At 43.2% G+C, this 21,104-nt stretch overlaps 1 protein-coding gene across 3 annotated transcripts in view; it reads left to right on the plus strand.

The window, feature by feature from the left end:
• Nucleotides 1-4,900: 4,900 nt before the first annotated feature.
• WTAP (WT1 associated protein) overlaps nt 4,901-21,104 on the plus strand; it is a 63,436-nt gene continuing 47,232 nt past the window's right edge. Inside the window, exons 1-2 of one of the 3 annotated variants that reach the window (XM_073672757.1) lie at nt 4,901-5,191; nt 16,145-16,251. The gene's annotated coding sequence lies outside the window, so the exon portion shown is untranslated. The remainder of the gene's footprint in view (nt 5,192-16,144; nt 16,252-21,104) is intronic. The other 2 variants (XM_073672756.1, XM_073672758.1) reach the window with 2 other exon arrangements.

Raw genomic sequence — 21,104 nt, forward strand, 5'->3', positions numbered from 1 at the left:
GGGAGCAAAAAACGAAAATGCAAAAACCCAAGGTGGTAAAGGGGTTAAGGGAAAAATAAATCCAAACCTACAGGGCCCTGTTTGAAAAAGTGATCCTCACCACTTTAAAACATTAATTAACTGAGGTTTATCACATCTTTGTGGAGCTTTCAATTTCCCTAGCCACACACAGGCCTGATTGCTGCCCTATGGCCATGTTGGTTTGGATTTCTTTTTCCCTTAATAATAAAGACCTTCATTTAAAAACTGCATTTTGTGTTTACTTGTGTTATCTTTAATATTTAAATTTGTTTTGTGATCTGAAACATTTAAGTGTGACAAACATGCAAAAGAATAAGAAATCAGGGAGGGGGTAAACACTTTTTCACACCACTGTATTACTTTTTTTTTCCACTGCAAGACCTGTGTGAGGTCTTGTTTTCTGCTGGAGTTTACATTTTTCTTCGTACCATTTTGGACTACAAAACATTTTTTGATGGCTTTTTTTTCAATTATTGGGTGGCAGAATGAAGAAGAAAAAAATCAATTCATATTCAGAATATGGTAAAACTGATATGAAAATGTTATTCTTCTGGCCAGTATGATCGCACTCATACCACCTTAATACCACCTTAATATGCAGTTGTGCTCAAAAGTTTACATACCCCGGCAGAATTTTTTATGTGAGCTTTTGATCAGGGTCATTTGGATGTTTTTGGTTGTCATTAAGATTTAAAAAGAGAAAACAGTAGTTTGACAATAAATGGCTTCACCCAACCAATAACCATGAGTGGAGAAAAAGTTTTTTGTTATCATTCATATTCTCTGAAACAAGGCCAAGAAAGGAGAAATTCTTCCGGGGTGTGTAAACTTTTGAGCACAACTGTAGGTTTTAACGTTTTTCTTCTTTTGTACACTAAAATCAATTTTTTTTTACAAACAATATATTTTTTTTTATCTTCAGATTCTAATAGTTGCAACTTTTTTCTTTTTTATGCCGACAAAGCTTGATTTTTGCGGGACTATATTATGTTTTTATTGATACCATTTTTTTTAATTTGATCACTTTTTATTTTATGTTTTGTGTGTCAGTATGACGAAAAAGCTATAATTTTGGTGTGTATTTTATTTTTTTATGTGTGCACTGAACGGTTAAATGTGATGCTTTTATAGGTTGGTTCGTTCAGGGTGATACCAATTACATTCCGAAAATAGAATAACTTCATGGGTATATAAATATATCTCACATCAAAGAAAAAAAACGTTAAAAGATAACCTTTAATAGATATCAATAAAATATTGCCTAGAGGCACACAACAAATACTATATGACACAGAAATACACACATAAATGATATTGGAAAAATGATCAATTGCTGTCAATGTAAATAGATGCTCAAAACAATAAGCAATAGGCTATAATGTCTAACAAGACGACATGCAGACTAAGGAGAGACCCCCAGATAGGTTTTTTGAGAGACATCCTATCCTCATATAACAGTCATGGATCACAAATACAGTGGCATGTAAAAGTTTGGGCACCCCTGGTCAAAGTTAGTGTTATTGTGAACAGTTAAGCAAGTTGAAGATGAAATGATCTCTAAAAGGCCTGAAGTTAAAGAGAACAGATTTCCTTTGTATTTTAGGCAAAATATATATTTTAATCTTTTTACATTTTAAATATGACGAAAAAGGAAAATGGACCAATGCAAAAGTTTGGGCATCCTGCATGGTTAGTACCTAGTAGCACCCCCTTTTGAAAGTATCACAGCTTGTAAAAGCTTTTTGTAGCAAGGCAAGAGTCTTTCAATTCTTGTTTGAGGGATTTTCATCCATTCTTCCTTGGAAAATCCTTCCAGTTCTGTGAGATTCCTTGGTCATCTTGCATGCACTGCTATTTTGAGGTCTAGCCACAGATTTTCATTGATGTTCAGAAGAGGGGACTGTGAGGGCCATTGTAAAACCTTTAGCTTGCACCTTTTGAGGTAGCCTATTGTGGATTTTGATGTTTGTTTAGGATCATTAACCATTTATAGAAGCCATCCTCTTTTCAACTTCAGTTTTTTTTACAGATGGTGTTATGTTTGCATCAAGAATTTGTTGAAATTTCATTTCCATTGTTCCCTCTACCCGTGAAATGTCCCCTGTACCATCGGCTGCAACACAACCCCAAAGCATGACTGATCCACCCCCATGCTTAATAGTTGGCGAGATGTTATTTTCCTGAAATTTGGTGGCCTTTTTTCTCCACACATATTATTATTATTATTATTTATTATTATAGCATATCTTTGATCATTGTGGCCAAAGACTTCTATTTTAACCTTTTCGGTCGACAGAACTTGTTAACAAAATGTATCAGGCTTGTTTAGATGTTCTTTTGCATACTTCTGATGCTGAATTTTATGGTGAGGCTGCAGGAGAGGTTATCTTCTGATGACTCTTCCATGAAGGTCATATTTGTGCAGGTGTCTCTGAACAGTAGAACAATGAACCACAAAGCTAGAGTCTGCTAAATCTTTCTGTAGGTCTTTTGAGGTCAAGCGGGGGTTCTGATTTGCCTCTCTAGCAATCGTACGAACAGCTCTCACTGAAATTTTGCTTGGTCTTCCAGACCTTATCTTGACCTTCACTGTTCCTGTTAACTGTCATTTCTTAAATACATTTCAAACTGAGGAAAGGGCAACTTGAAAACACTTTGCTATCTTCTTATAGCCTTCTCCTGCTTTATGGGCCTCCACCATTTTCATTTTCAGAGTGCTACGCAGCTGCTTAGAAGAACCCATGGCTGCTGTTTTTTTGGTATAAAGTTAGAGGAGGCTTGGTTTTACAAAGCTGGGAAATTTTCATCACCTGGCATTTCCTAAAGATGGTAGTGAACAAGCCATGGTCTGAAACCTTGGTCAAAATTATCAAAGCACACAAATCTCCAAGGGTGCCCAAACTTTTGCATAGGGCCATTTCCCTTATTGTAATTTTTTAAAATGAAAAAAAAAAAAAGACTATATATTTATTTGCCTAAAATACAACTGAAATATGTCATCTTTAACAATATGCCTTTTAGAGATCATTTCATCTTCAACTTGCTTAACTGTTCACAATAACAGTGATTTTGACCAGGGGTGCCCAAACTTTTACATGCCACTGTAGCAAGATAATCTTAATAGATATTATTAGTCTACTGTAGTTCCAAAATAAAAAATTCCTTGTAGAGATGACGTTTGGAAACATATAACATTTTTCTCAAATCCCCTTTTATCTCTAATCATTTGCTGCATTTAGCAAGACAATTACCAGGCGGGAACACAACTCCAACATGACAAAATAATCGATAGATAAAACCCCAAACTGGGGTTTAACGGCAGGTACCCTCACACAAGAAATCATAAGATATGAAGCATATACAGATAACGCAATACCTCCTATCAAATTTAAATTTGGATTTGTTGGACTCGTTAGTGGCCCCTAGCGGCTACATGGCTCATATCGCACAGGTAACGTCGCTCCGGTCACTGGAAGGTAAGAGATTGGCGGGCCTCCTGTCTAGCCCCCGGGACCACTGACCTGGACACTGGCCCCGAGTCCCATACATCGATCCGCTCATGTCCAATTACTATGGAAAGTTACCTTCACTTCCCAGAGACACCAGAAACTGGGCCAGCCCAAATCTGTGCAGGCAACTATGGCCGAGAGCTAGTAAAGGGGGCCAGCGAGTCCACTAGTGAGGGGTGAGCACGATCCTACAGCGAGGGAAGGGGGGGGAGCATGATCCTACAGCAGGGGGGGGGGCGCATGGTCCTACAGCAGGGGGGGCGCAGGGTCCTACAGCGTGGGGGGGCACACGGTCCTACAGCAGGGGGGCGCACGGTCCTACAGCGGGGGGAGGCGGGGCGCGCGGTCCTACAGCGGAGGGGGGGTGCGCGGTCCTACAGCAGGGAGGGGCGCACGGTCCTACAGTGGAGGGGGGGTGCACGGTCCTACAGGGGGAGGGGTGCACGGTACTACAGCGGGGGGTGTCCACGGTCCTACAGGGGGGTGCACGGTCTTACAGGGGGGTGCACGGTCCTACAGCGGAGGGGGAGAGCACGGTCCTACAGCGGGGGGGGGGCGCACGGTCCTACAGCAGGGGGGCGCACGGTCCTACAGCGGGGGGAGGCGGGGCGCGCGGTCCTACAGCGGAGGGGGGGTGCGCGGTCCTACAGCGGAGGGGGGGTGCGCGGTCCTACAGCGGAGGGGGGGTGCGCGGTCCTACAGCGGAGGGGGGGTGCGCGGTCCTACAGCAGGGAGGGGCGCACGGTCCTACAGCGGAGGGGGGTGCACGGTCCTACAGGGGGAGGGGTGCACGGTACTACAGCGGGGGGTGTCCACGGTCCTACAGGGGGGTGCACGGTCCTACAGCGGAGGGGGAGAGCACGGTCCTACAGCGGAGGGGGCGCACGGTCCTACAGCAGAGGGGGCGCACGGTCCTACAGCGAAGGGGGGGGCGCACGGTCCTACAGCGAAGGGGGGGACGCACGGTCCTACGGGGGGGTGCACGGTCCTACGGGGGGGTGCACGGTCCTACAGCGGGGGGGTGCACGGTCCTACAGCAGGAGGGGGGGCACGGTCCTACAGCGGGGGAGGGGTGCACGGTCCTACAGCAGTGGGGGCGCACGGTCCTACAGGGGGAGGGGTGCACGGTCCTACAGCGGGGGGGGCGCACGGTCCTACAGTGGGGGGGGCGCACGGTCCTACAGTGGGGGGGTGCACGGTCCTACAGTGGGGGGGTGCACGGTCCTACAGTGGGGGGGTGCACGTTTCCCTCTCGCAGTCAGTAACAGTTCTGCCGCCAGTGCACACACTCCGGTTTCCTCACACAGTACAATGCATATGGACATTTTCGCCCTGCAGACTTGGCTAATGTCCCGGCTGTAGGACGTGACGGGCAGGGGGCGGGTCTGTGTGTAACATGGAGGCTGGCTGAGGTATCATTTCCTCCTCCGCCGCCATTTTGTGTCGGATGCGTTACAGGGAAGCTAGAGCGCGTTGGAAAACGGGGAGAAGAAATCGGTAAGAGCGGGAAACGGAGCGTGTGAGACACCCAGAAGCCGCGGAGACACCGGCAGAAGCTGCGTGCACGCCCCAGCCCGCGGCTCCATAGGACTGGTCGTTGTGTTCCTGAGCGGGCGGTGAGGACAGCAGGGGCCGCCCGGGCGGAGGAGCTCCCGCTGTAGGTGAGGACGTCTGCCGCACTTGTCGCTGCCCGTCCTCGGTGCCCGCGCTACATGGAGGCGACGCTTCCTCTGCGGCCCGGGAATGTGTTGTTTGTCATGTCTCAGTGTTAAAGATGGCGGAAGATTCTGCGGCCTGCACGGTCCTGACCTCGGTTGGAAGTGGTTTCCACTGAGCATGGCGCCTGCACGAGGGATCGGAGATTTGTAAGAGCGACTTACTGAGGGGGAGCGATCCGGAGGAGACCCCCGGGGAGCAGGCGCTGCACTCCAGAGGGAATATCGTGCAAACAGCGTTATGTCCCCACAGATTAGTGTCGTCAAGCGTCTACGGGATGGTCAGAGCTGCACATTTATGGTGGGAGGGTGGGCATCCCCGTGGTTATAGGTGGGAGGGTGGGCATCCCCGTGGTTATAGGTGGGAGGGTGGGCATTCCTTGGTTATAGAGAGTGGGCATCCCCGGGTTACAGTGGGAGGATGGGCATCCCTGGGGTTACAGTGGGAGGATGGGCATCGGGCATCCCTGGGGTTACAGTGGGAGGATGGGCATCGGGCATCCCCGGGGTTACAGTGGGAGGATGGGCATCGGGCATCCCCGGGGTTACAGTGGGAGGATGGGCATCGGGCATCCCCGGGGTTACAGTGGGAGGATGGGCGTCCCCGGGGTTACAGTGGGAGGATGGGCGTCCCCGGGGTTACAGTGGGAGGATGGGCGTCCCCGGGGTTACAGTGGGAGGATGGGCGTCCCCGGGGTTACAGTGGGAGGATGGGCGTCCCCGGGGTTACAGTGGGAGGATGGGCGTCACCGGGGTTACAGTGGGAGGGTGGGCATCGGGCATCCCCGGGTTACAGTGGGAGGATGGGCATCCCCGGGTTACAGTGGGAGGGTGGGCATCGGGCATCCCCGGGTTATACTTGGGCTTCTTTATTTGTGTTCATTACATATAGACTACTGGCCAGAGATGCGAGTTCCTTAGTTTACATTATCTCTGATTTGTTTGGAATTCTGAAACTCTGCCGCACTTCTGATTTGCATGTTATGTAAGGTTGTCTGTGACCTCCGACCGGTTGGCCACATTGGTAGTGCTGTGCCTCTGTCCGGTTGGCCACATTGGTAGTGCTGTGACCTCCGACCGGTTGGCCACATTGGTAGTGCTGTGACCTCCAACCGGTTGGCCACAATTATAAATGTCTCTAGTAATTGCTTATCAATAACTGTTTAAAGGTGTTGTTCACTACTTTGACAACCTCTTCTCAATCACTGATCCCTTAAGTAAAATAACACTTATACTCCTCCGGCGCTGTGCTAGCGGAGTTGGCACTGGCTCTCCCATGGCTCGGTGACATTGGTCCCAGGGATCGTGTGACATAATCAGTGACCGCTTCTCTCCTAAGGACAAGTCTGACATCTGAAGGAAGTGAGAGCAGCCACAGCTCTGATCTCCTGCGGATGTGACTTATGTCCAAAGGAGGTGAGAGTGAAGTGGCCGCTGGGATAACATCACGCGAGCCCCAGAAGGGCCAGTACCGACACCAGAGGTGAGTATAGCAGTTTCCTCCCCTTTTTCCAAGAGCCATAACTTTTTTTATTTTTCCATATAGTTGTATGAGAGTTTGTTTTTTCTGGTACAAGTTGTATTTTTTTTTTACAGATCGGATTATTTCATTTTATATTTTGGTTTAGCTTTTATTGATGTAGTGATAGCACGTGTATTTTTTTCAACCTGTATCTTAAATGGGGGAAAAGGCTGATTCAAACTTTGTATATATTTTTTTCCATATTCTTAAAAACTTTTTTTTAAAACTTTTGCTGTATTTTGTATTGATGCAGTTGTGATCGCTTGTATTATACACAGCAATACCACAATTTTTTTGAATATAGGAAAAATCAAGGCGTCCTATGAAAATGTTGTCTTTCTTAGAAGCACAGTTATGACCGGCACAGGGGTCTTCAGCAGACCCCCGGCTGTCATGACAACTTGGGAACACCAATGAGTGGTTAGCGTATTGTCACAGAGTTACAGCGACATTTAGTAAGTTAATAGCCGAAGGCAGAGCTCCACTTAACTCACGGCTGTTAGAGGTAGGTGATTGCTGAATAACACAGCCTGCAGAGAGATGGGCTCCTGAATCCGCGTCAAAGAACGGAACCCATCATGAAGGGGTTAAAAAATAAAAACTACATTTTATTCAGCTCTGCAGGGACAGTTCCATGATGTGACCACTTTAATATGCTAAAACTGGTGAAAATTCCTCTTTAATTGTCTTAAAAGGACTCTGTCAGCAAAGAATGACTGTTCAAACCAAGCACAGGCGCGCTGTGCTCCATGGCGGGGCCACTCATTTATATACAGTTTCCCACCTGATTGTTCTCCATCCGGCCCCTTTGAATCCAGATCTGTCGATCAAAGAAGAAGTGGGTGGAGATAGAGGGAATACAAGCAGGTGGCTGGCTAAATGGACATAAAATTAAAATTTATGGCACTGGGGGTATAAGGGGAGGAAAAAACAGAAATTCAAAAAATGGAAATTGGCTGCGGCATCAAGAGGTTCAATTACTTTACTTGCATATTTTCATTGCATTTTCTTAAAGTGCATTTTGGATGCTGCATTTTTTTGCCTGTTTTGATGTGTCATGCTTTAAATAAAGCTGTCTTGTTTTCGACATTACCTGCTATTTGTCTTTGACAAAACTTTATTCATAAAATTAGATGCAGATTACATGCGTTTCCACAGAGGAAATGCATTAAAAACAGATGTGCGTTTTTTACCTGCAACTAAGGGGTAACATTTTGGCTGTGTGCCCACTATGCGTTTAAGCGTTTCCGCAGCGTAATTTCCGCTGCGGAAACGCTTAGAAAACGCTTGGTAATAGGTCTGCAATGGTCCCCAATGATAATCCACATGTGCTGTGCACATGCTGCGGAAATTTCCGCTGCGGATTATTATTGCGGATAAATCTGCAGCACGTCCATTAATTTTGCGGAATTGCGGCGTTTTAGCCGCCATTGACTTGCATGGAACCACATAACATCCGCATGACTACACATGCTGATATGATGCGATTCAATGCGCGGATGGTACCCAGGTCTGGAGAAGAGGAGACTCTCCTCTAGACCCGGTTACCATAGTACTTGTAGTTAAAAAAGAATTAAAATAAACATATACTCACCTTCTGATGGCCCCCTGTCTGCTCCCGGCGGTGCTGCTGGCTCTTCAGCTGCTCTCGGTGGTAAAAGGACCTTCCATGATGTCATTTAGTCATGTGACAGGTCACGCGACCGCTGACGTCGGTGGTCGTGTGAACTGTCACATGACTAAAGTACGTCATGTAAGGTCATTTTACACCACAGCGAGCCGCCGAAGACACCAGACGCACTGGAGAAGGAGACCAGGGGCCATGGAAGGTGAGTATAATGTTTTTTTTTTATTTATTTATTTATTTTTTTTTTTTTTTACCATTCTTGGTCACACTATATAAATCCATGCCGGATGCATGGATTTTTATATTGTGACCAAGTTGTAAAGCACTTTCCAAGTGATGCTAAAATCGCTTGGAAAAGCGTTTAACAACCGTGCGATATCGCATGTTCAAAACGCTTCTACCTTGCAGAAAAAACGCATGTACAATCCGCATGCGTTTTTTTGTGCCAGGAACGCTCAGGGAAAAATCCGCAGCATTTCTGCATCATGGGCACTTAGCCTTTTTCTTGCAGCGAACGACATGTTAAGCATGTCACAGTGAGGAGACTTTTAAAGCTGCAATGCTCCTCTGAGAAATATGCAAATTGTCTCTTCAGAGAGGAAGAGGACTAGAACTATACAGCTCCACCTACAGGAAGTAGCAATCCTAAAAGTCAATAGTGACCCTTTAAGGAGCCTCGCTGTGTTTTTAACTCTCATCGCCATGGCCCCCGGTCTTTTCTCGGCTCGCGGTGGTGTGAAAGGACCTTTCATGGCGTCATTTAGTCATGTGAAAGGTCACGCGACCGCCGACTTCAGCGGTCGCGTGACCTGTCACATGACTAAATGATGTCATGGCAGGTCCTTTCACACCACCGCGAGCCGTACAAGAGACCGGACGTAGCGGAGAAAAGACCGGGTGCCATCGGAAGGTAAGTATAATCTTTATTTTTTGTTTTAAATTATTTTTTCAACAGGTACTATGGTACCCGGGTCTGGAGGAGAGTCTCCTCTTCTCCAGACCCGGGTACCATCCGCACATTGAACCGCTTAATATCCGCATGTGCAAATGTGCTCACGCGGATATTATGCATTTCAATGCAAGTCAGTGGCGGCAATTACGCTGCGTGTCCACAAAATTAATGGACATGCTGACTATTTTTCTGCAATGATAATCCGTAGTGGAAATTTCCGCAGCATGTGCACAGCACATGCAGATTATCATTGGGGACCATGGGGCACGTATTACCAAGCGTTTTCACTGCGGAAATTCCATGGCAAAAACGCTTGAAAAACGCATAGTGGACACGCAGCCTTAGGCTATGTCTCCACGATCAGAAATAGCAGCATATTGGACGCAGCGTATTTTCGTCTCTGCTACAGATATTGACATGCTGCAGCTCATAAACCTGCGCCGTGGGTCAGTTTATGCAGCGTTAAATGGCAAAGTGAGCATGGGATTTCTATAAATCCCATTCACTGTGCTTGTAACGTGGAACGCAGTGTTTTGGACACGGCGCTGGTGAGCTGCATCGAAAATGCTGCTCTTCCTGATTGTGGGCACATACACTACCTTTCAAAAGTTTGGGGTCACCCAGACAATTTTGTGTTTTCCATGAAAACTCATACTTTTATTTATCAAATGAGTTGCAAAATGAATAGAAAATATACTCCAGACATTGACAAGATTAGAAATAATGATTTTTATTTGAAAGAATAATTTTCTCCTTCAAACGTTGCTTTCGTCACAGAATGCTCCCTTTACAGCAATTCCAGCATTGCAGACCTTTGGCATTCTAGCTGTTAATTTGCTGAGGTAATCTTGAGAGATTTCCCCCCATGCTTCCTGAAGCCCCTCCCACAAGTTGGATTGGCTTGATGGGCACTTTTTGCGTGCCATACGGTCAAGCTGCTCCCACAACAGCTCAATGGGGTTGAGATCTGGTGACTGCGCTGGCTACTCCATTACAGATAGAATACCAGCTGCCTGCTTCTTCCCTAAATAGTTCATGCATAATTTGGAGGTGTGCTTTGGGTCATTGTCCTGTTGTAGGATGAAATTGGCTCCAATCAAGCGCTGTCCACAGGGTATGGCATGCCGTTGCAAAATGGAGTGATAGCCTTCCTTATTCAAAATCCCATTTCCCTTGTACAAATCTCCCACTTTACCAGCACCAAAGCAACCCCAGACCATCACATTACCTCCACCATGCTTGACAGATGGCGTCAGGCACTCTTCCAGCATCTTTTCAGTTGTTCTGCGTCTCACAAATGTTCTTCTGTGTGATCCAAACACCTCAGTCCACCCTCGGCTGTTAACATGTTAAATGCCGCTGTCAATCTCTGACAGTGGCATTTAACAGTGCCGCGCTGGAAGCACGTCACGTGATTGCGAGTTACCGATGCGTGGGCATTACAACCCTGGGTCTGCAGCAGACTCCAGTGGTTGTCATGAGCTGATCGCTATGAGCGCCCCCCAGTGGTCGGCGCTCATAGTACAGGAGCATTTCTGCTACATAGGTGATCTGCTGATCATCTGTATGTAGCAGAGGCGATCAGACAAGTGCTGCTTCTAGTGTCCTATGGAGACTATAGAAGCAAGCAAAAAGTGAAAAAAAAAGTTTAATAAAAAAATATAAGTTTAAATCACCCCCCTTCCGCCCCATTCAAAATAAAAGAATAATAAAAAAACCCACATACACATATATCGCCACGTTCAGAATCACCCGATCTATCAATATAAAAAAAAAATTAATCCGAATGGTAAACGGCGTAACGAGAAAAAAATTCTAGACGCCAGAACTACGTTTTTTGCTCACCGCAACATTGCAATAAAATGCAATAATGGGCGATCAAGACATCGGATCTACCAAAATGGTATCATTAAAAACGTCAGCTCGGCGCGCAAAAAATAAGTCCTCGCCCGGCCCCAGATCCCGAGAAAATGGAGACGTTACGGGTCTTGGAAAATGGTGCTATTCTTTTTTTTCTTTTACCAAACTTTGGAATATTTTTTCACCACTTAAATAAAAAAGAACATATACATGTTTGGTGTCTACGAACTCGTAATGACCTGGAGAATAATGATGACAGGTCAGTTTTAGCAATCAGTGAACGTGGTAAAAAAAAAAAAAAAATCTGTGGTATTGCACTTTTTTTTGCAATTTCACCGCACTTGGAATTTTTTTCCAGTTTTCCCGTACACGATATGGTAAAACTAGTAATGGCGTTGAAAAATACAACTCGTCCCTCAAAAAATAAGCCCTCACACGGCCGTATTGACCAAAAAATAAAAATTCTATGGCTCTGGGAACAAGGGGAGCCAAAAACGAAAATGCAAAAAACGGAAAATCCCAGGGTTGTGAAGGGGTTGATGCCAGTTGAGAAACTGTGAGGCGTCGATTTCTCAAACTAGAGACTCTTAATGTACTTGTCTTGTTGCTCAGTTGTGCAGCGGGGCCTCCCACTTCTCTTTCTACTCTGGTTAGTCTGTTTGTGTACTACTCCCTTCAGAGGAGAGCACAACTGTTGTAGGATATCTTCAGTTTCTTGGCAACTTCTCGCATGGAATAGCCTTCATTTCTAAGAACAAGAATAGATTGTCGAGTTTCACATGAAAGTTCTCTTTTTCTGGCCATTTTGAGAGTTTCATTGAACAAAGAAATGTAATGCTCATGACGCCAGGGCTTTTGCTGATCCCAGACTTCCTCCTCATGTTCAGTTTGTCCAAAGGTGGGGACAGTGACACCAGCGCTGATTGGGCGCCAGGCATCAAGTGTTATTCCAGTCAGCGCTGGTGTCACTGTCCCCACCTTCGGACAAACTGAACATGAGGAGGAAGTCTGGGATCAACTGCAGCCCTGACGTCATGATCAGTTTGTCCGAAGGTGGGACAGTGACGCAGGTGCAAATTGGGCATAGTGTGTCATTCCACCGCATCACAGCCCCGGGGCTGCAAGAGCTGACACCGCTGGAACGGAGCAGGCACAGGGAGGTCAGTATAGGTTTTTTATTTTATCGGGGCCAAACATTTAGTTTAAGAAGTGTCTTTCCTTGTGGTTGACAACCCCTTTATGACTCCAAAACACAGAAACCTCCATTTTGGAAACTTCATCCTTATAGGAATTTCTTGGGGTGTAATGAGTATTTGAACTCTACTAGTGTTTCATAGATTCTTATAGTGTTGAGCTGATTATGAAATTAAAAAAGTTTGGTTTCAAACAAATGGTTAAGTAATCGTTTCCCCTGTTATGGCTATACTTTATATCTGATCACATCACGTTGGACATATGGCAGTTCTCAGAAGAGGAGTCCTGTTTTTTTTTTTTTGCAACACATTTTGTACTTGAATGACTTTTGGTTGCTCTAAGGGCTGTGGAGTCTGTAAGCCAAACCACCGACTCAGACTCCTCAATTTCCATGACCTCCGACTCCACAGCACTGGTCACTACTGAGCATGTACATAAAGAGCAGCACAGATGCATCTCAACTAAAAACCGAGATCCTTAGGTCAGGAACAGTACAGACATTTAAAAACATTTCAGAACTTTTCCAAATTCTTATGAAAACATTTACAGCACATACTGCATTGTACTACTGAACCCAATTTCTAATATATTTCAGGAGTCTGTCCATTTTTTGCAGACTCCAGCTCCGACTCCACCAAAATGGACACTGACTCCGACTCCACAGCCCTGGCTGCTGTACCCATTTTGGAAAATTGCACCCCATCAAAAATATTTTTCCTTTTAACTACAGTTTGCATGTACAAATAGTAATGAGAATATGGCTAGATATTGCAATTCATATATATATAAATGGCAATATAGATAGATAAATGTGACCGTAACACCAGGCAGAAAATGTTAAAATGAAATAATGTCAAAGTGAATAACCTGATGTCACAGGCAGGGCTGTGGAGTCGGTAAGCCAAACCTCAGACTCCTCAATTTCCATGACTATGACTCCGACTCCCTCATACATGGCTCATGTATAAGTGATAAATTTACGGTAGGACACATATTTCTCAGCTAAAAGTCTAGACCCTTAGATCAGGAATAGAACAGACATTTATAGGACATTTCATAACTTTCCCGAATTCTTATGAAAAAATATTCCCCACAAACTGCATTGAACTACTGTACCCAATTTATTATGTTGTCGGAGTCGATCCATTTTATACCGACTCCGACTCCACAGCCCTGGTCACAGATTTACCACGACAGAAAGGAGTAAGACCGGAGCGTCTTAGTTCACATACAGCATTGAATAGAAGCACTTCTCCCTTGTATTAAATGGTGCTGGTTTCTTAAAGCAGTGCAGGAGTCTCTGTAGCTTCCTTCTTGGAAGTTCTCAGCTGTGCAGCATTAAACACTCCCCTTTCCTATATAGTCTGCTCTGGTTGTCTGGGATTGCCAATGTTATGTCTTGTACTGCCTGATGAGGATGTGACTGCTGCTTGGTGTTTTGGCTGTGACCATAGTTCCATCCTCTTCTATTTTTATTTACCTTCCCTATCCCTTCAGGGTTTTCCCTCTGTGAGTGCATATTTTGTGTGTTTGGTATTTTCATTTGTCCCTGTACGTCCTTCCTTGTTTGTCTGGTTTGTGAATATACATACACTATTCCGACCCACTTCCCTGGATGGGAAAGGGGACAGATAAGAGCTGACTCAGGAAAACAGCAAGGTACGTGGCCCCAGCATCTTCGCCATCTTAAGTAACCTGGGGAACAGGGATAGATACGGTTCCCCTAGTGTTAGGGTCAAGGTAGGAGCCCCTGGTCCCAGGTTGTCAGACAATAGCATCATGACACCAGTTCATCTTGTCCTGATAAAATGATGCCAAGTCCCAACCTACATTCCGGCATTAGCCTTCGCCAGGGGCAAAGGAACTACCTGCATGTAAGTTCTTAGCCCCATGGCAAAAAGCAAGCAAAGTCCATGATAACCCCTTTAAATGTTTTCTGATAAGTGCAAAAAAATCATGTAAACATTTAGGTCATTTTATATATGAAGGATTTCTGTCAAGTTTTCAGTATGAATTTTGCCTATAAATCAGCACAAAATAAAGTACAATACATGAGGTAATTAGTTTTCAAAATTAGGTTTCATATGCACAGTTTATACTGTGGATTTTCTCTGCAGCGTGTGGATAAGATTTTCTGAAATCTCCATTCACATTATGTCTACTTTAAAGTGCAGTATATTTTCTTTCCTGATGGGAAAACTAGCTGCATATAAGACCCATGTGCAAATACCCTAGTGAGGATTCCTACCCTGCAGACTTTTTCCTCTGCATAGGACTTCCAGAAATCCATATTTGCTGCTAAAGTATAGCCAAAACAGAAATTTCTGCAACAAATCTTCAGTGAGAATCCCTCCATGGGCCATGTTTATTTCATGTAATTGCATTATTTTTTTTCTCTTAAATCTTTTTTTTTTTCACCTTTTTTGAAAATTGCTGCAATAAAGCAGCATAATTGCATCCTGTGGATATGGCCTTTAGTGTATGGATCTATAGAAATGGCAGACTTGAAATAACAATGACAGCTAACCCCTCTACCCAGCTGATAACATAGGCTCCACTGATCACAATAGGTGATTTCACAGCTGACCCTCCTTCTTTCACAATGAACTTGGCACATACTCATTAGATGCTTTAATACAAAATATAGGGTCAGGGTCTGCTCATTGTAGCCAGGGCTGTGGAGTCGGTAAGCCAAACCTTCGACTCCTCAATTTCTATGACTCCGACTCCCTCATTCATGGCTCATGTTTAACTGATAAATTTACTGTAGTAGATTCATCTCAGCTAAAAGTCTAGACCCTTAGACCAGGAATAGGACAGACATTTATAGGACATTTCATAACTTTCCCAAATTCTTATGAAAAAAATATTCCCCACAAACTGCATTGAATTACTATACCCAATTTATTACATATTATAGGAGTTGGAGTTGGTCCATTTTATACCGATTCCGACTTCACAGCCCTGATTGTAGCTAATGTACATATATACGCATGATATATAATTTAAAAAAAATCATGATTATCAAAGTGTCACCATTCCTAATCATGATATATATATTTTATATTTGATTATATATCTTACATTTTTTAGCAAAATGCACTGTGCTCAGAAAAGTAGATGGATGACAATTAGTGTTCTGTCAGAGTACGCTCGGGCCGAGCTCCGAGTATTTACAGCTGCTCGGTGATATGGTTGAATCGTTCCCGTGTGAATGATTTGCAGCTGTGTGACAGTTTTATTACATGGGAGGAATGTGTGAGAAATAGACATTCCTCACATGTAATAAAGCTGCCAAACAGTCGCAAATCATTCACACGGGAGCGATTCAACCACATCACCGAGCAGCTGTAAATACTCGGAGCTCGGCCCGAGCATACTCGGCGAAAGGGTTAATAGAACATACTCGCTCAACACTAATGACAATGCATAATATCCATCATTGATAGTACCAGTCAACTGATATAGATTGACCCAGCAGCAATCATAATCCAGAAGCTACCTTAATAGGTGATTTAGTCATCCAGAGAGGTTGCGCCACCAGCCACAGATATGCCTTTAATGCCTTTGCGACCACCTATATCATTGTATGTTCAGTGTTTATTATTGTTCAATCATCATAGTATCTGTGTGCTATAAAACCTACACTTCCCCCTTAGTGTTGATGTTTATCACTGTATGGAAATAGGGTCCTCTTTAATAGGTACCAATTTTTTTTTTTTTTTTTTTTTTTTTATATTATAGGGACCCTAGGGTAAGCCATCGAGGAGCGGGGTGCCTCAACGTTCCCTCTAGGGTGTCAACCTCCGCTGTTAGAAAGGGAGAGTCTAGGAGATCAGCTAGATTTACACGTATGTAGCAACCAGAATGTTTTTATAACAATTTTTTTCTTTCTTTTTTGTGGTTTTGTGTGCTCTGTATTTTGTGGGTATAGATATTTTGACCTCTTAGGCAATAATTAATAAAAGTTAATTTTTAAGGTCTTGTATGATTTAAATATTTCATGTGACCTTTGAAACATTTTACATATTCTAAAAAATTCTTGGAAAAATTTATTTTTCATTTTCAAAATGAAACGTTCAACCTCTGTGAAGCACCTGTGTGGGTTCAAGGTGTTTACCACACATCTAGATACATTCCTTGAGAAGGGTCACTTGTGGGGGGGTTTCTACTATTTAGGCTCATCAGGGGCTGTCCAAACAAGAAATGGCGTCCTCTAAAGATTCCAGCCATTTTTGCATTCAAAAAGTCAAACAGTGCTGCTTCACTTCCGAGCCCTGCCGTATGCCCAAGTAGTAGTTTTTCCCCACATATGGGGTATCGGCGGACTCAAAAGAAATTGCAAAACAAATGTTGGGGTTCATTTTCTCCTGTTACCCTTGTTAAAGTAAAAAAAAATTGGGGCTAAAGTAAAATTTTTGTGAAGAGAAAAAAAAAAAGTAAAATGTTAATTTTTTCCTTCCACATTCCATTAATTCATGTGAAGCACCTGAAGGGTTAATAAACTGCCTCTTTGTGATATTTTCTGTCATAGCCCCCCAAACTCACTTCAAATGTAATGTGGTCCCTAAAAAAAAAAATATATAGAAAAACACCAGAGGGATTAACTTCTTAAGTCAGCTCACCTCCGGGATATCCGCTGCACGGAACTGCAGAGCATCAGAAATGGGTAGAAAAACAAGGATTCCAGCAGCAGGCAGGCCCGAGAAAATTCCAAAGTTTATTGAAGCATCTAAAAGTCCATAAAAACCTCACCCTCCACCACCTATAGAGTTAAAAGGTCTGGCATACGCGTTTCGGATGTATGTCCTTTTTCATTGCAGTGAACATTGTTAAAAAATGGCATGTTTTTGTCATATCCTGAATGTCAGCTGACCAAATCCAGCCAATTAGATGATTTAACACACAGATGGTACATAATTAAACAGAGTTTTTATTCGTAATGGTAAATCAGGTCTTGCCTGACGTTCATACCAAGTGGAGAACGTGTTTTCAAAGTATACATCCACCATGTTTCTCTAAGCTTTTTCTTATGATCCCCTCCTCTATGAGGTTGTTACTTTTTCAATCCTTTGTAAGGTGGAAGCATCTCCACTGTGAACAGTTGCGAAGTGTTTTGATATCACAGAAGTTTTAAATAGTAATTTATTAATTGCTTCAGAAAGATGTCTCCTGATTCTGGTTTTTAAAGAAGTGGTAGTGCACCCAACATACTGAATATTACAATGGGTGCATGTGATCCAATACACTACATGGGTAGTATTACAATTAATGTATGTATATATCATATATTTTATCTTTCACTGATGAGGAAAATGTTTAATATTTTGCATATATTTGCAACATGTGCAGATTGTATGACCACATTTATATGATCCTTTGGTAGATAACCAGGTTTTAGAGATTCATTCAAATATAAACTGGTTGAGAATATCTCCAGTCGTAGGTGCTTTTTTAGTCACAAAATGCACTGGTGTAGATAGAATTGATTTGTTTTTTATCCTTGAATAGTATATGGGTATGAGCTTTTATAAATTTACTGATCACACTAAATTGTGGACTATAGGTTGAAACAAATGTCACAGGATTATTTGTGGATATTTTGTCCTCCAAAATCCCCCCCCCCCCTCCTCACTATTTTTTTTCTGCCCTATCTAATGTCCATTGTGTGTAATGTCGTGCTCTTAGTCTACTTTTAACTGCTTGCGATACCTTTTTTATATTGTGTTTCTAGGGTGCAGTTAATCTTATACCTAATAAGTTCTCCTACAGGGACATTGTTCATAACGGATTTAGAGTGGCATGAGGTGGTGTAGAATATAGAATTTGTAGCTGTCTCCTTCCTATACGGGGATACAATAACAGTCATGTCCTGATCAAATTTTAGAGAAATGTCCAAAAAATTTATTAGTTTCAGTTGGCAATTTTGAGTAAATTTTAGCATTAAATAGTTATTAATATAAGACAACAGTTTTGATGCCAATACCTCGGGTTCAACCCATATCAGCAGTAGGTCGTCTATGAAGCGACCACACCACCTGATATGGGAGGAGAAAGGATTGGCATCCGAAAAAAGAATAAATTCCTCCCAATAAGCCATGAAGATGTTGGCTATGGATAGGGGAGAAGCCTGCCCCAATCGACACTCCCTGCTGTTATAAGTAAAATTCACCATTGAATGAGAAATAAATAATTGTGGCCCAATAAAAATTCTGTAGCCATAACAATGAAGTCTTGAATTTGTGGTAAATAGGTGCTGTTTTTTTTTTTTTAAATGTTAAGGTAGAGCTTCTAAGGCTGGTTTATGAAGAATGGATGGATACAAAGATATTACATCACATGTCATCCAGGTACTGATTACTGGCCATTTAGTTTTGTCTAGAGAAACTATGGCGTGCTTTGTATCTCTGACAACTAGGGAGGTGTGTCACCAAGGGCTGTAGATGTAGATCAACCCAAGTGCTCAAGGGTTCTCCCAAGCTTCCAATCCCCTCAACGATAGGTCTAAGAGGAGGAAAGGGGAAAGTAATTTTGGGTAGGTAGTGAAAAATTTGAATAATAGAAAATTCAATATCTTCCGATAACTTTTTGTCAATAGCCTCCATCCTATTACCCTCTGCAAGAATCTCTAATTTATTTTGAAAAACCATAGTAGGATTACAGTGCAATTTACGATATACTGTATTAGCATTGAGCATTAGTAAGTTAAATTTTACTTAAAGTACAGCATTTAAGACGACCACCGCTCCTCCTTTGTCGGTCTTTCTAATCAGGAGATCTTTATTCTCATTTAATTCTTTCAGAGCTACTTGTTCTGTTTATGTCAAATTATTTGAACGTGGAAATTGGGACTTAGTCCTCCGTTTTAGAGATAATTCGTCTTCAATAATTTCTTGAAAGGTGTCCAGTACAGGTGGTCTAGAGGCAACTGGGTAATAATATGGATTCTTTGAGATAAACAATTTATTAAGATTGTTCACATGCTGTATAGAATCGCTGGCTAAGATTTTAAGTACCAGAAGAGCATTTTGTTCTGGAAATGTCCCAATTTTACTTGTCAAACTATTCAATACATTTTTTGGAGGTCTTTGTAGATAATCCACATCATTAGTACGATCCTGTTCTTTAACATTATGGTGCCATTTTATGGATGGAGACCTCATGAATTTGTTTACATCAAGGAGTGTTTTGTCCACATCAAATTCTTTTGTTGGTGAAAAATGCAAGCCTTTTGACAATACTTCCATTTGTGCTTCTGTCAGTATATCTAGGCAGATTACTGTGTTTTCCAGGGTCTCCTCTGTCTTTGGGGGTACCTTTTGTGTGTTTCCTCTCCCCACGCCTCCTTTTAATCTGTCGTTTTATGAAAATGAGGAAAATGATGAATTCTCATTAGAAGATTTTGTATCATAAAATTTTTTTCTTCTATGTTGATCCAAGGAGGGATTACAAGTATTATCTGAGGAGCTATCAGTGAAATCTGTAGAAGTATCAGTGTCTCAAAAGCTTGACTTTTTTAGTTTTAAATTGTCTCTTATAGACAGGTTTCAGAATAGATACATCCAAAACGTGTGTGCCAGACCTTCTAACTCTTTTATCTAAATGATTGGCCCTGATAAAATAATTAAAAAACCGCATATACTCGCCTCCTGTGCTGGCAATGTTCCCACGGTGTCAGCACTCTCTCTCCCGAGGGCCCCCATGTTGTAGTTGTGGCGCCTGTGCCCAATTAGCGCTGGGGTCACTGTCCCCGTCTTCGGACAAACCGAACATGAAGGGGAAGTCCGGGCTGCGGCTGCTCTGACTTCCTCTTCATGTTCAATTCGACAAGAGGCGGAGACAGTGACAACAGTGCTGATTGGGCGCCGAGGTCACGTGTCACAACAACAGCACAGGAGCCCCGGGGAGAGCGAGTGCTGACACCGCGGGAACATCTCCAGCACGGGAGGTGAGTATAAGCTTTATTATTTTTTGGGGGCCAAGCTTGGGGGAATACTAGGAGTTGCCCAAATAGTGGACAACTTATTTAAGGTCAGAATTGGCTCTGCCACTAAAAGGTGAACTCTGCAGCCCCTATTCCTTGATGTAGCCAGAACATGCACAAATTGGTGAAAAGTCATCTTCTAAAATTATTATACAAAAGGCCTTCAGTTTAAGAAATGCAAATGTAGCAGTTTCAGATGCTCAATCTTTAAAGGACTAGATAATTTATCAATAATTTTAAAATAATGGAAATCCCTTTTAATGCTTTACTGCATATTGGATCTGAGCCATCCTTTTTCCCCTTCACCAGATATGTGCTGCTTATGCCTTTTTGTCAACCTGTGTTATTCACAAAATATACATCACCTGCTGGTGTGTGCAGCTATGATAGTGTTCTCAAGGATCTGGTTGTTATGAAACTAATACAAAATTTACCACCTGTGAGGGAGAGAGAAAATAGATTCCATGCAATTGAAGATGGTCTCACCTTAGACTAGAGATGTCAAACTCCAGCACACAGAGGGCCAAAATGAAAAACTTGGACAAAGTCGCTGGCCAACCAGTATACAGTAGTCCTCCATACCGAATAATGGGCCCCGCATAGACCTCTATGCGGAACAATGGGCTCCCGCATAGACCTCTAGGCGGAACAATGGGCCCCCCCTGCATAGACCTCTAGGCGGAACAATGGGCCCCCCGCATAGACCTCTAGGCGGAACAA

Source organism: Phyllobates terribilis, unplaced genomic scaffold (assembly GCF_046119375.1).
Source record: "Phyllobates terribilis strain yellow unplaced genomic scaffold, ASM4611937v1 Scaffold_3__8_contigs__length_932513732, whole genome shotgun sequence".
Taxonomy (NCBI): Eukaryota; Metazoa; Chordata; class Amphibia; order Anura; family Dendrobatidae; genus Phyllobates; species Phyllobates terribilis.